Source organism: Dipodomys ordii, unplaced genomic scaffold (genome assembly GCF_000151885.1).
Source record: "Dipodomys ordii isolate 6190 unplaced genomic scaffold, Dord_2.0 Scaffold3, whole genome shotgun sequence".
NCBI classification, from domain to species: domain Eukaryota; kingdom Metazoa; phylum Chordata; class Mammalia; order Rodentia; family Heteromyidae; genus Dipodomys; species Dipodomys ordii.
In genome coordinates, this window is record NW_012267219.1 from 20027725 (window position 1) to 20041183 (window position 13459).

The window sequence follows — 13459 nt, forward strand, 5'->3', positions numbered from 1 at the left end:
TTCTAGCTTAAGCACTGGTACATAAGAAGTATTCGATACACTGACTTATTTTAGTTAAAAAAATTTGCTTCTTCATGTTATGGATGCAAAAAACATATTTCAAATTTTGTAAAAAAATGATATTTTAAAAGTAGGTGTTTTTGGTTATTATGAATGATTTTATGAATAATCCACTTCAGCTTCATTGTATCCACTCATTCTGGGTCATTTTGACATCAAGGCTGATTAATATGCTCATTCATACAAATTAATGTTTCAGGCGCCTATGTAAAATTGTAGTTCTTGAATCAAAATAAATTTGATAAAAATATAAGTAATTTCCTAATTTTAACCCCAAATTAGGAAATTTTATACTAACTACTTATAAAATTATGTAGAAAAGTTCACTGATATGGTTACATTCAATCACATTTATTTCCTTTATATCTCAACTCTTACTCCTTCTTTTCTTTTTTCCTCCTCCTATCTCAGTCCTCTGAAAAATCAGTCTTGGAACATGAGATACAAAGTACCTAAGCTACATTGCTTATAAATGTATGGGATGCCAAACAGGTTTACAAGTTTAAGGAAGCTCTGAAGACCATGTTCTGGCAAATATTAAGCCTTTAAAATTATTATTTAATAACAAGCTTACCACCAATTCCAATTTAGGGCACCTACCTACTATACTATTGCATTTTAGAAGACCAAATCAGCCAGTCCACTCTGTCTTTTCTTACCTGGAAATCTCCACAACACAGACAAAGTTATAGCTTTTCCTCCTTATGCCCATATCTTTTTTTTCTTATGCCCATGTCTATCCAGATGAAAAGGATTAATTCATAACTCCAACAAGAATAAAGCTTTCCATAGAAGCTCTATTTTAAAAGAGAACCCTTAAACATTTGCCTCTAAGTGTAAAAATCTCCATGACAGTTACTATGCATTAAAGCATATTTTGTTTGTTTATTTGTTTTTTCCGACTATTTATGCAATGTCTAGTACTTCAAATGAAGACCAAATTTCTGCTGAGGACTGTAAGAAAATTGATTGTGTGGGGCATCTGTTGGTGATGAGACAAAGGATTGTTTAGGGGCAATGATGAACTGTATAAGGAATAGAATGCATTGTTTGTCAGAAAAGTATCTGTATCCCATTCCCCAGACTTCCTTCTGAACCAAAAAATAGCAAAAAAGAAAAGAAAAGAAAAGAAAAAGAAATAGAAGAAAGTGTACATATGGTTTCAGGTTCAAGTAAATGATACCCACCATCAAATACAGAAATGTGAATACCATCCAAAATCAAAGTTAAATGCTATGTTCCATGAAACTAGCTGTGAAGATGATTTAGAAAATTGTGCAAATTATAGTTTGCACCCTTCATTTATCTGTACTGCTATTTGTATAAGATTCCAAGACCAAATTACATTCCTTTCACATCAGTGTATGGATGTCTAGACTCTCGCTTAAGTGCTGGCTTTGAAATCCCAAGATTTGGCTTCTAATTCTAAACTAGAAGCTATCATAGAATGCCCTGTTTCCTGCATTCCTGAGGTGCCCTGTGATTTTTACTTCAGTGACTGAATACCCTTTTTCCTTCCTGACAAAAAAGAATGAAGAATATATAATTTTTGTTTTATAGAAATAACTGTTATTCGCTTTCATTGCTTTAGAATCAAAAGAGTTTTATTAAAAGTATCCGGTGACAAAGAATTAGCAAAGAACAAGGAAAATAGGCAGTTCTAGTAAAAGAATATTCTCTTAAGAGTCTAGAATGTTTTTGGTTTATCTATTTCTACTTTGTATCAGATTATAGAAATATGACCAAGAATCACATAAATGTTAAATAAAGTTCATGAGACCTGACCTTCAATCTTGTAGCTTATTTGAAAAGCAGGCTTATACTCCATTTCTTTCATTTTTTCAAGATGAGTGCTGAAAAAGAAGTCCTTGGGAAATGAAAAGAGAACTCGCTTGGGGAAAACAAGGGCTCCCCGAGTCCTCACCACAAGGCTGTTATTAACACATAAACATATATTTTCTTCTCATCCTATACCCTTTTCCTCATACATGTTCTATCCACACCATTCCACCACCTAAAGAGACCAAAAAAACCAACAAAAATTTCTAACAGATTATCTTTTGAAGAACAGAAGAACTCTTTTTAAGTGTATACAGTAGAAGAGTAGACAGTAAAGTGGGACCAAGAAAATAAGAGTGTCTGAAGTCTGGAGGTAGGAAGAGGGGGAAAAGGTGCTTATAGGAGATCCTCAGAGAAGCCTTTCCTAGGGTTCAGGACACAAAGCATCAGACAATTCATATGTGATTAACTTAGCACAGGAGCCCCAGAGCTCAAAGATCCAAAATAGTAATGCTCAGCTCACTGACGTGTCTCTGGAACCTGGAATGATGTAAGCCATTAGTAATTCCTCACTTTTGTTGAAGGAATAACTAAAATCAATAGAGAATTTATATACTGCCTCCATTCATTTTGGGGGACACTTCCTGAAGTTTGGTGGAATCCCAAGTAATATGAAGTCCCATCCCACTCAACCTGGCCAAATCAATAGTGATTAATATCACACTTCCAACCATTCTATAAGGACAGAGTTTTACTTCATTTTACTCTCTAATTTGTTTTCTTTCACTACCAGAATTCTATGACTAGGATGCTTACCCTATACAAAAATGAATCTATGACCGACACTGTGTTTGGTGGGGCATACCTGTAATCCCAGAACTCAAGAGGCTTAAATAGGTAAATGGAGGATTTGAAGGCAACCTGAGCAATTTAGGGAGCCTCCTATTCTCAAGAAAAGAAAAAAGAAAAGGAAAAAAATAAACCCTGAAAAGTTGGGTTTTCAGTTGTCTAGCATGCACAAGCCCCTGAGTTCTCTCAGATAAAAAAAAAGTATCTATGAAATATGAAATACTAAATTCTGTTTAATCCAGACGATGATAGAAGCAGGATTTTTCTACAAGAAAAGTCTCCATAGATTCTCAATCTGTGACAGCTACCATATTTTCAGTTACAATATTTTCTTGTCATGGGTTAGCACAGAATTGGAAAATAGTAGATAAAGGAGAGTCTGTATGGTCTTGAGCCAAATATGATAATCACCAATTTCGACTTAGATGTCACACATTTCAAATGTTTACTGGAAAACATGTTTTACATATTTTACTCATGTCATGGCAACCACACATAAAACACTGGAGAAGCCCCAAAATACTGAAAAATATTTTATTTTGCACTCTTAACTAATCTCTTTTTTCAATTAAGATTTCAAAGTAAAATAGGTTACCACCAGAGAGAGAAAGCAAAGTTTGCTCCTACCCTCTTCTGCTTGCTGGCCCTCTCTGTCATACTAGATTGCAATTATGGGGTGATAGTTCATTGACATACATGTGTACATAAAAGAAATAGGTACCTAATCATGCTTTGGTTTTAAACCTAGTGGAAACTCAAAGCTAGAGGATGAAATTTGCATTTGTAAATTAAACAGAAACCCAGTAATATTTGTTTAAAATACACACTCATGTGTAAATATTCCTTAGAAGATCATATATATATATATATATATATATATATATATATATATATATTCTCTTTTGTATGATATTTGTTTTCATTAAAGAAATCTGGAAGTTTGTTCAAACTAGTTTTAAAAAAGAATGATGTTCATCTCTATACCATTTTACCAAAACCAAACTTAATACAAGTTTGATATTTGTAATTTTTAATATTGTTAATTTTTGTGTTTATTTCTACAAGATCATACGCATATTTTTTCATGGTATTTGTAGTTTTGAAAATGGTTTTAGTACATGAACAATTTCTACTTAGTTAATATATTACAGGTTGTATAATAACTACATCTTTTTTTTTTTGGTCGGTCCTGGGGCTTGAACTCTGGGTCTGGGCACTGTCCCTGTGCACTTCAGCTCAAGGCGAGTGCTCTACCACTTGAGCCACAGCACCACTTCCTAATAACTACTTCTTAAAGACATTTATATAGATAGTTTATAAATTTTCATTTTCAAAATGAGATGAAATCTCTATTATATACATATTTTTCCAGCTGTGGAAGAATTACCTTAGAATTGATTACCAAAAATGAAATTGTTGATCCAAAAAGCATGACCATTTGAAAAATCCTGAGTCATATAAGCAAACAGGTATTTAAACAGAATAACACAGCTCTGAAATCACTCCTGGTGTCAGTTCTCAGTAGTACTACTTGGGCAAATTACTTAATTTCTCAAATAGTCTCTCCAGAGAATTAGAAAGGTAATATTTAATGCGATATAAACCCACTTAAAGAGGACTGAATGGTAACTACTCAGGAAATACTGTTAGAAGATTTTATAATAACAGTATCTAAGAGGTTCTAATTCACAAGAAACTAGGTAGTATATGTTGTAAACATAATAAATAATTTTATCAGTTTATTCTAATTCTCATTCATTTTAATGGTTTTTAATACCTTTAGAACTACAAAGTAGTCTGTTATACTAATCAGAATATTCTCCTATGCTGGTTTTAATTTTTATTTATAAGCAATGAATTAACTTAGTCTTTCCATTTTACCTGACAACATTGTTCTAACATTGTTTTCTTTGTTATCTTTTTTTTTTTTTGCCAGTCCTGGAGCTTGAACTCAGGGCCTGAGCACTGTCCCTGGTGCGCAAGGCTAGTGCTCTACCACTTGAGCCACAGCACCATTTCTGACTTTTTCTGTTTATGTGATCCTGAGGAATGGAACCCACGGTTTCATGAATGCTAGGTAAACACTCTACCACTAAGCCACATTCCCAGCCTTTGTTAGCCTTTTATTCCAAATACTTCAGAAAAGTTTTCTACTCCATACCAATATATTCAATGGCTTCTTTTTTTTCTTACAATGAAATATTTACTTTAACTCAATTATTTTTAGTTCACTTTATAAGTTTCATTAATATGTAGTATGTTCTAATTAGCATGTGTTAAGCTAAAAATTCATGCTAATAGAACTAATAGAAGAACTTAAAAATGTGTCAAAAATACTAATTGAAATTTGTATCTTTTTATATTTATGGGATCTCTTCTTGTATGTTTTAATTCTCATATGTAATAGTGTGAATATAGCACATTAAGAGCTAAAATAAATAACTAAGATATGCTGATAAAAGTCTAAAGAAGACACATATTCATATATTCATGTCCCTTGAGTTTGCATACCATGATCATTAATTCTTATTTGCATCATTTTTAGGAATACCCTATCTGGTTCTTTTGAATATGAAGTTTAGAAAATATTTAACAACTTCTGAAAATACAGACCTGCTTACTATTAAATGTGTATATAGGAATATACACATGTACATATAAGTATATATAAATACACACATCTCACACATATGCATATATATACACACATTACTTTCTTACAATGGGGAAAACGTGGTTCTGAGCTGCACAATTATGGCATCAAAATTTTCCCTAATCAAGGCTGTATCTCTCTCCACTCTAGACATCAGATTGTCGATTTGAGTTACTAATCTCTTATTATTTGAGTTCCTAACAAATGTTTAAATGAGGCATTCCCTTTGTTAAGATTAAGTTATATTGCAATAGCCCAGCATCACATTATAAGACACATGTGTTATAAACTCTTCTATGCAAAATGTTCCATTATTCCTACTAGTCCTTCATGTCTTAGAAATTTTGATGTAGGAATTTGGGCATTTCTTCAAGATGAATTTCCCTGTTATGCTGTGGTTATGAGAAGTAATCAATTAGCAGAGGCTTCCTGCCATTCCTCCATTTCAATTGGATGCCTGAAGCTTCTATCTTTGTTCATTGTTCCTTGATCATTTCTTTCGGATGCATTTGTAAATGTTGTTTGTCATCTGGACTGCTGCTTTGCTAATCACAAGGGCCATATTCCATTCCTACAATCTATGCAATATACAGTATTGCAGCAAAATAGAGACAAATTTGAATCTTCAGAGTCAGAATAAAATCTGTGAAAAAAAAAAACATCTGGTGGGTCAATTCTAGCACAGGGATGATGCAGAAAGACAGATACTGAACCAGTTCCCATCACATAGACTCTACTTTCCAAAGCCTAGTCCAAGGTCAGCTACCACAGAGTCACAGGTACCTGCTTCTCATAACATACATTTGAGACCTCAGACACAACCTACTGACTGAGTCTCTAGGCCCCAGTTTATCACTCTGTCATTTTTTAAAAGGCCTTGACAGATCTTACCAACACAAAGTTTGAAGGAACACTTTGTAAAGTGATTAGAAATTTCCAACATCTATAAAACTATGTTATAGGTTTCTTGTTTTATATAAACAACTTTTTGTTCAAAAGTATTGGAAGATCACAAATTTCTTTTCAGAATTAGCACATCATTGACTCATTGATGGCTCTCCTAACCCAGGAGTTAAGTCATTATGCCATTCTACTAGGATTAAAATCAACAAAATATATGCACCACCCTAATAAATAATACTACAAGCATGTTTAAATATGAAGGCAAGGAAAATGCAGTATATTTCCTTCTGAAAACTTTCATGCTATATGATCACAACTAGGATCCCATAGCTGTTCAGTCATGTATTTCTGGGGGTGACCTGCCACACTCTCTACAGCTACTGCTATAGGCTCTCCCTCCATTTCTTGGATGGTTTTACTCACATACTTGTGAACTTGGGAACTCTGTCACATTAGTGCTCTCAACTTCTTTCCACCTCCATGTTTCTCTGTTATCATTGCCTCTCCTCTGTATCTTCCATGCATGGAAATAGAAGCATCTTTCTTCTTTTCCTAAGGATGTCTTCCAATCAACAAAACTTAAAGTGTTTCTGACCTGAAATAGTTAAGAAAGAGGCATGACTTTTGCAGTCCCTGCTTGGACAAAAGCAGGAGAGAGAGAAAAGGAGTCCAGGGAATAGCTGAAGAATTGGGACATTTCAATATCAAAGGAGGGCAGGAGAAAGGATGATTGTGGATGACAGGGGTACCTCCCTCCCGATAAAGATGAATCACAGAATCCAGTAGCAAATGAGAGACAAGAAACAGCAAACCTGAAATTATGGAACAAAAACAAAGCTTTGGCAACTGAATTCATAAGCAAATGGAAAATCAATGAGGTAAAATGGATTGTCATAGAAGACACAGAGATGAAAGATCCTAAATACACATTGTGCAGAAAGCTTTGTATGTGTGTATATGTGTTGTTTATTCATTTCATTTTGTCTTGTTTTTGTCGTCCTCATCATTAGAGAATGGTGCTTACCCCTTTTGTTTGTCTTATGTGGCTCCTATTCTTGTGTGGTTGGAAAATTATATCTTATAAAAGTTTTCCATCTCCATATTGAGCTCACTCTCTCCTATCATTTGCATCTATATTTGCAGAATGCAAAAAGTATTCTTCTAGAGAGTACCTTTCTTTTGCCTTTTGGATACTGCCTCCTACATTTCCTTAATGCAGTTCCCAACCCTTCCAATGTGGTTTGAACAAAATTCACCTTATCTCCTAACACCCAAGATAAGAAGAAAACTCAACTCTTGCCAAAGTACCACATCCTTTTGTCTACTGGTTGGGTCAAGGATGGTATATTCCTGACAATTTGACCTAGGATTTTTTCAAACCAATATAGAGAAAATAGAACTGAGACATGAAAAGCAAGAAATGTGATCCATATGACAGTGTTTGAGCCTGTTCTGAGTTCTGTCACATGAGCTAATAAATTCACTGGGCACAGTGGATCATACTTACAATCCTTGTTTCTTAGAAGACAGAGATCAAGACAATTACTGTGTAATTATTTTGCCCATGCAAAACAATTTGAGAGATTCCTATCTCAATCAATAACTAGGTATAGTGACATGCACCCTGTCTTCCCAGACATAAAGAAGAAAATAGAATCACAGTCCAGACATGGGTGCTAGGAAAAGTGGAGATTCCATCTCAAAAAGAACCAGATCAGAGGCTCAAGTAGCAGAGCACCTAGCAAGCAAACACAACATCCTGATTTCAAGGCCTAGTATTACTAAAAATAACATCAATAAAAACAACAACAAAAATCTCCTTCCTTTGTTGAAGCATGTTTTACTTGAGCCTATTAATCTACAATAGGAAGTAATATGATTAATAGAAATTCAATTATAATCCTAGAAAGTAATTAATGGCTTCATAGGATGTAAATAATCTCAAATAACCCATATAATATGATGATTATAATTATTTAGGATTGTGTAATGTTCAACCCTTCATCATTCAACTGAACAGTGCTTAGAATGTTTTCTTCTGGTTGATGCAGAACATACACAATTTTGGTTTAATTTCTATGTTCCTCACAAGAGACAATTTTGCCTATGAACTTGTTTAATGAAAATTTCATTAATATTCAATGTCTCCTTGTAGAAACATTCTACCCTTATTCTTTGCCAAGTGTGGGTGTACCCCAAACTCTAGGTTTGCAGGGTACATTATTCAAATGAGGACAATCAAAGATATCCTTGAGACTTTGACTGAAGTTTTGTGGATAAATATTTCTCCAAGATCTGGGATTGTATCCTATAAGCACCTTCAAGTCAGATTCTAAAGCTCCCAATAGATATTGATGAGTGTTATGTTCAATACATATATGAAATTGAGGTCAGCACAAAGGAAAGAATAGCTAAAAGAAAAAAAGAGTATCATTATGTTAATATAATTGAGCATGAATCTACTAGTGTTTAAAACTTTTTCATCAGTTTCTAGTCTTATAAGCCAATATACTTCCTTTCTTTCCTATAAACTGGGTTAAAATGAGACCAAAATCTTGACTAACTATATATTGGCATATTAGTGCTTAGGGTTTAGTGTCAGCTGTCATCAATTGTGAAATCCTATGTCTTGGAGTTAGCTGAGAAGATATCAGTGACTGGCTGACTTCTCTGAAAATATCCTTGGTTGTCATGGTGATGAGAGGGAACAGATTCTATGTGAGGATTTTGAAATACTTTAACATAAAATCTGATATAGGTAGGAAACATATTTAACCCTGCTCTGAGAATGCTATATTCAGAAAAACTACCAAAATTCTTGAAGACACATAGGCCTCCGATTCTCTCTGTTGTTCAAGGAATCTCTAAAGTGGAAATTTTATTTAAAGGGGGTGTCAAGTGTTGATACCTCCTCAAACCTGAAACTAAAACAAGTATATCTCAGAAATCATAATGCATCTTTTTCAGTGGATTTCCCCACACTTAGAAAGTGTGATAAGAAACAGTGCATGTCTACTAAGTCTACTCTTAGCCTTATATATCTTGCACATCTATTCTAGCACTCAGAAAGCCAAGGGAAGAGAATCAAAACTTAAGAGGCCAGCCCTGGACATTTTAGCAAGACTCTATCTCACTTACAAGAAAGGAAGATTCGTTTTATATAACATTTTAACATTTCCCCAGATTTATTATTTGCATAGCTAGTTGCAGAACTAACTTAAAAGATCAAAAGATGAATTTAATTTATCCCTCATTTAAAAACACATTCCCAGCCAGGCACAAGTGGCCCACACGTGTGTAATCCTAGTTACTCAGGAGGCTGAGATCTGAGGATCAAGGTTCAAAGCCAGCCTTCCCTGGCTCTTATCTCTAACTAACCACTAGAAAGCCAGAAGTGTTGCTGTGCCTCAAATGGTAGAGCACTTGCCTTGAGCTGAAGTGCTCAGGGACAGTGCCCAGGCCCAGAGTTCAAGCCCCATGACAGACATAAAGGCAAACAGAATTCCCAATAATAATACCTTGGAGTACATGTGAGAAATTATTGTGAAAACTGAAAAGTTCTATGAGGTTTAGATGTTCTTAAGGTCTAATAATACTCCAACCACTCATCTCTTTCATGTAAGGTCTCATCTCACTTTGTTTAGTTCTTGGTAATCATCTCTTCAGATCATAGTATGAATGTAATTAATGAATGCATAGTATGAATGTTCAGTAATATTATGTATTAAGGAATAAACTTTTGTGAGTAATATTGTGTGGTACATTTTGATCATCTCTCTTTATAGTGATGCTTTTAAAATTCTACTTCATCTTTTTAAAACTTGAATATATTAGGAATTATGGGAGACGTGTTGCCTAGGTTCTGTACCAGGTAAACTTGGAGACATTTCTTGACCTATAAGAGCCAATGCTTTGAAAATACAAGATGCAGTAAATGGAAAAGAGCTCTCAGGTCTTTTTTTTTTTTTTTCCAATTTTGACCCTATGTGTTCATATAGCCTAAGAAACACTACAGGAATTAGCAGATGATTAAAAACTTTCCATGTACCATAGTAATAGAGATTAGTTTCTAAAAGCACAAGGCATTGTTTAACTAGAAAATGTGTGAATAAGTCTAAAGTTGCTTTTCTGTATGTTACATAAGCTACACTGGTAGATGTTTTAGTTCTTGGTTTGATAACATGTACTTCAAGAGCAGGTATCTTAGAGTCAGAATGTTTGAAGTTCTGAATTCAAACTGTAGTAGTAGGAAAGAAGGAAAGAAAGAAAGAAAAAGAAAAGGAAGGAAGGAAGGGAGGGAGGGAGGGAGAGAGGAAGAGAGAGAGGGAAGGAAGGGAAGGGAAGGAAGGGAAGGGAAGGCAAGGGAAGGGAGAAAAATGTTTTTGGCCGTGATCCAGAAAGTAGATTGATTTGACATGGATTCCAGCACCACTCATTCAGGGCACAAAGGTGAGCCACCCACTTCCCCCCTCCAGGAAGGACTTGCTTCCCCACTAAGAGGAATGGGACACATTTCCTGTGTGGCACAGGCAGTCTGCATTCCAAGACCAGTGAGAGTCACCAGGGTCCCATGCAAGATATTCCAAGGGCACTTTTGTCCCAGACTTTTCCCAGCTGCATCACAGCACCACTTCCCCTGTCCAATGCTGTTTCCTCCCCCTTTCCCTTCAAATGTGTTTGGCTCCCCACAAATACCATGTTCCCCCAACATTCTATGAGAGTCTGCTTCCAGAAACCCCAGATTTGGACACTTGTTATTAATTTAAGTATAATCAAGAAAGTCATCACAAAGCAAGAAAAACAAATGAGCAGAGTAATGGTAATGCATTGAAGCCAGAGCAGCCATGGATGAATATATAGAAAGACAGTCAGCAGTAGATTTTAAAATACACAACTAAGCTTTATTAGTTTTTGGCTGTAACTATAACCAGAAGTTTGTAAGATTGCTATGAATCCATTCCAGTATTTTTATTATTTTTATTAGTATTTTGTTCATTTCCTTGTAGGAAAGGAATACAAAGGGTCCTTTGAAAATTGATATACACTGAAACAATTTACCAACATATAAGATGTTTCTCACATCTACAGAGTTGCTATGGATTTAAAGATCTTAAAGTTTGGCAAAGCAGAAATTCATCTATTTATAAATCAAATTTTGCCCCGCTTTGAAAAGTTTCAAGTTGAATAAGCAGGTATACCTTACTCTGCATGCTTCCAAGTATGCTTATTTTGAACAGACAATAATTTGTAGGCTCTTACTCATCCCCACATGTTGTAGCAAAGAAGTTTACCAGAAACAGATATAGAGGGTTGTATAAGAATATGTAAAGGTTTTGATCAACAAGTCTCAGGTGTTTAAAGGGTTAATTAGGATCATATATGAAGATGAATGTCAAGATGGACCTTATGGTCACAATCAAATTGTCTTAACATTTAATATTCCTTTCTTTTCAGTGTCACTGAGACATGTTTGGGATGACATCTCCTGAGAATCACCTTCACTTGTTAAGCTAAGCATTGCCATTGGCAAATAAAATCCTTTGGTTTTAGATAAAAGTAAAAAGAAAGGGATGGCATTGATCAAGATATGCTGTATTCATAAACCGCTTTGTTAAATGACAATGCCTTTGTACTACTTAAAGACAATGATTTTTTTAAAAACAGCTTTTTTTAAAAAAGAAGCAAAGATGTCTCTAGTTTTATCTCTGGAGCACCCTAGAGTATTATCCTCTATTCTGCATTCTAGTCTATGGTTTCCCATTATCTTAAATAATAATCTTTCACATGATCTTAAAAATATTTGTTGTCCTAATGCTCTAAACACTTCTGTTTAGAAGTCTCATAAACAATAACCAGGCAAGCTTTTCTGTCTCTTTTTCCTCACAATAATGTGACTGTTTTCCTCCCTCTCTCTGCAGAAGGTCAAGAGCAATCGAAAGATCAAATTCCTTAACAATAAAAAAAATTCTGTTAAAAAGGCAAGAAAAACCCTGATTGTTTTAAATAACACTTGATAGATGGCCATTCCCACTGTAAATAAATAAATGCAAATCATTTTTCATGTTCTTTGTTATGGGAATTTTTAGTCATAAAAACAGACTGGGCTAGAAACTAAAGACAAAGCTAAACCTCACTAATTGAAATGGATGGGCTCAGAGCATCCATTCATGGTCAGGAACCATCCTCCCAAAGGGACAATTTGGTAACATCTCTCTGCAGCCCCATTTGCCAGGCTGCAGCCTGCATGGAATAGGGTCCCATCCTTATGAGTCAGAGTAAAGATGTACTGCAGGGAGAAATAACAATAGCTCCAAAACGTGGCATTCCAGGGCTCTGGAGTGTATTTGAGATTTCAATTACAAGTCCCTACCCACAGGTGGATTTCTTCCAAGCATTGCCCTTTGGGCCCCTTCCTGAGCCAGAAAAATGGCCAGCCCTCCCTCTATAAGGGCTTTGTTTTCTGGGTGTATGGTGAGACAATAGAATAATGAATTGCAAACTCAGCTGGTGCCAGAGCTCTGTCACACAGCCTGGCATCTGGGAATCTGGTCTATTTACTCAGAGCAGCTGTGTACGTTTGGAAAGACATTCCAGTTTGAAGATCCATTAACCCCTGCAAAGGGCTACATTTTAGTATGAACATGTTTTAAAGGATAAATAAGTGTTGAATCCTGTTGAACCCAAGCCCAGATTTTGTTGAAAAAAGAGGTGCACTAAATAATCTTCTAGGTCTCACCAACTCCTGTGTTTCAAGCTCACATTCTGAAAGTGTTGGCAGTTAACTTGATAATGTAGTTAGAATGGTTTTTAAATGCTGTGCTTTGTTCTGTGAAATGTTTGAAAATACTTCAATAATGCTCTTCACTTAGGAGGTACTCAATCCTTCTCTGAATGACTAGGCAGGTTTATAGTACTGTGAACTATGATATGGAGACCAGGTCCTTGTTCATTCATCCCACAAATAATTATTGAGCACGGTTTTTTTTTTTACTACATGGGGCACATTATTAGATACTATACACTGAGCAGTGAATAAAACAAAGTTCTTGCTATCATATTATTGCACAACAACTGAATTGCTTCTTCTACATTAGATATAAGCTATGCATATGTGTAAAACAGGAATTGAAGTTTCTAAAATATCATTTTGTACTTCTTTGACTTCAATTTTCCGTTCCATGTTTTAATTCCAGTATTCTAGTCAAACCAGACATT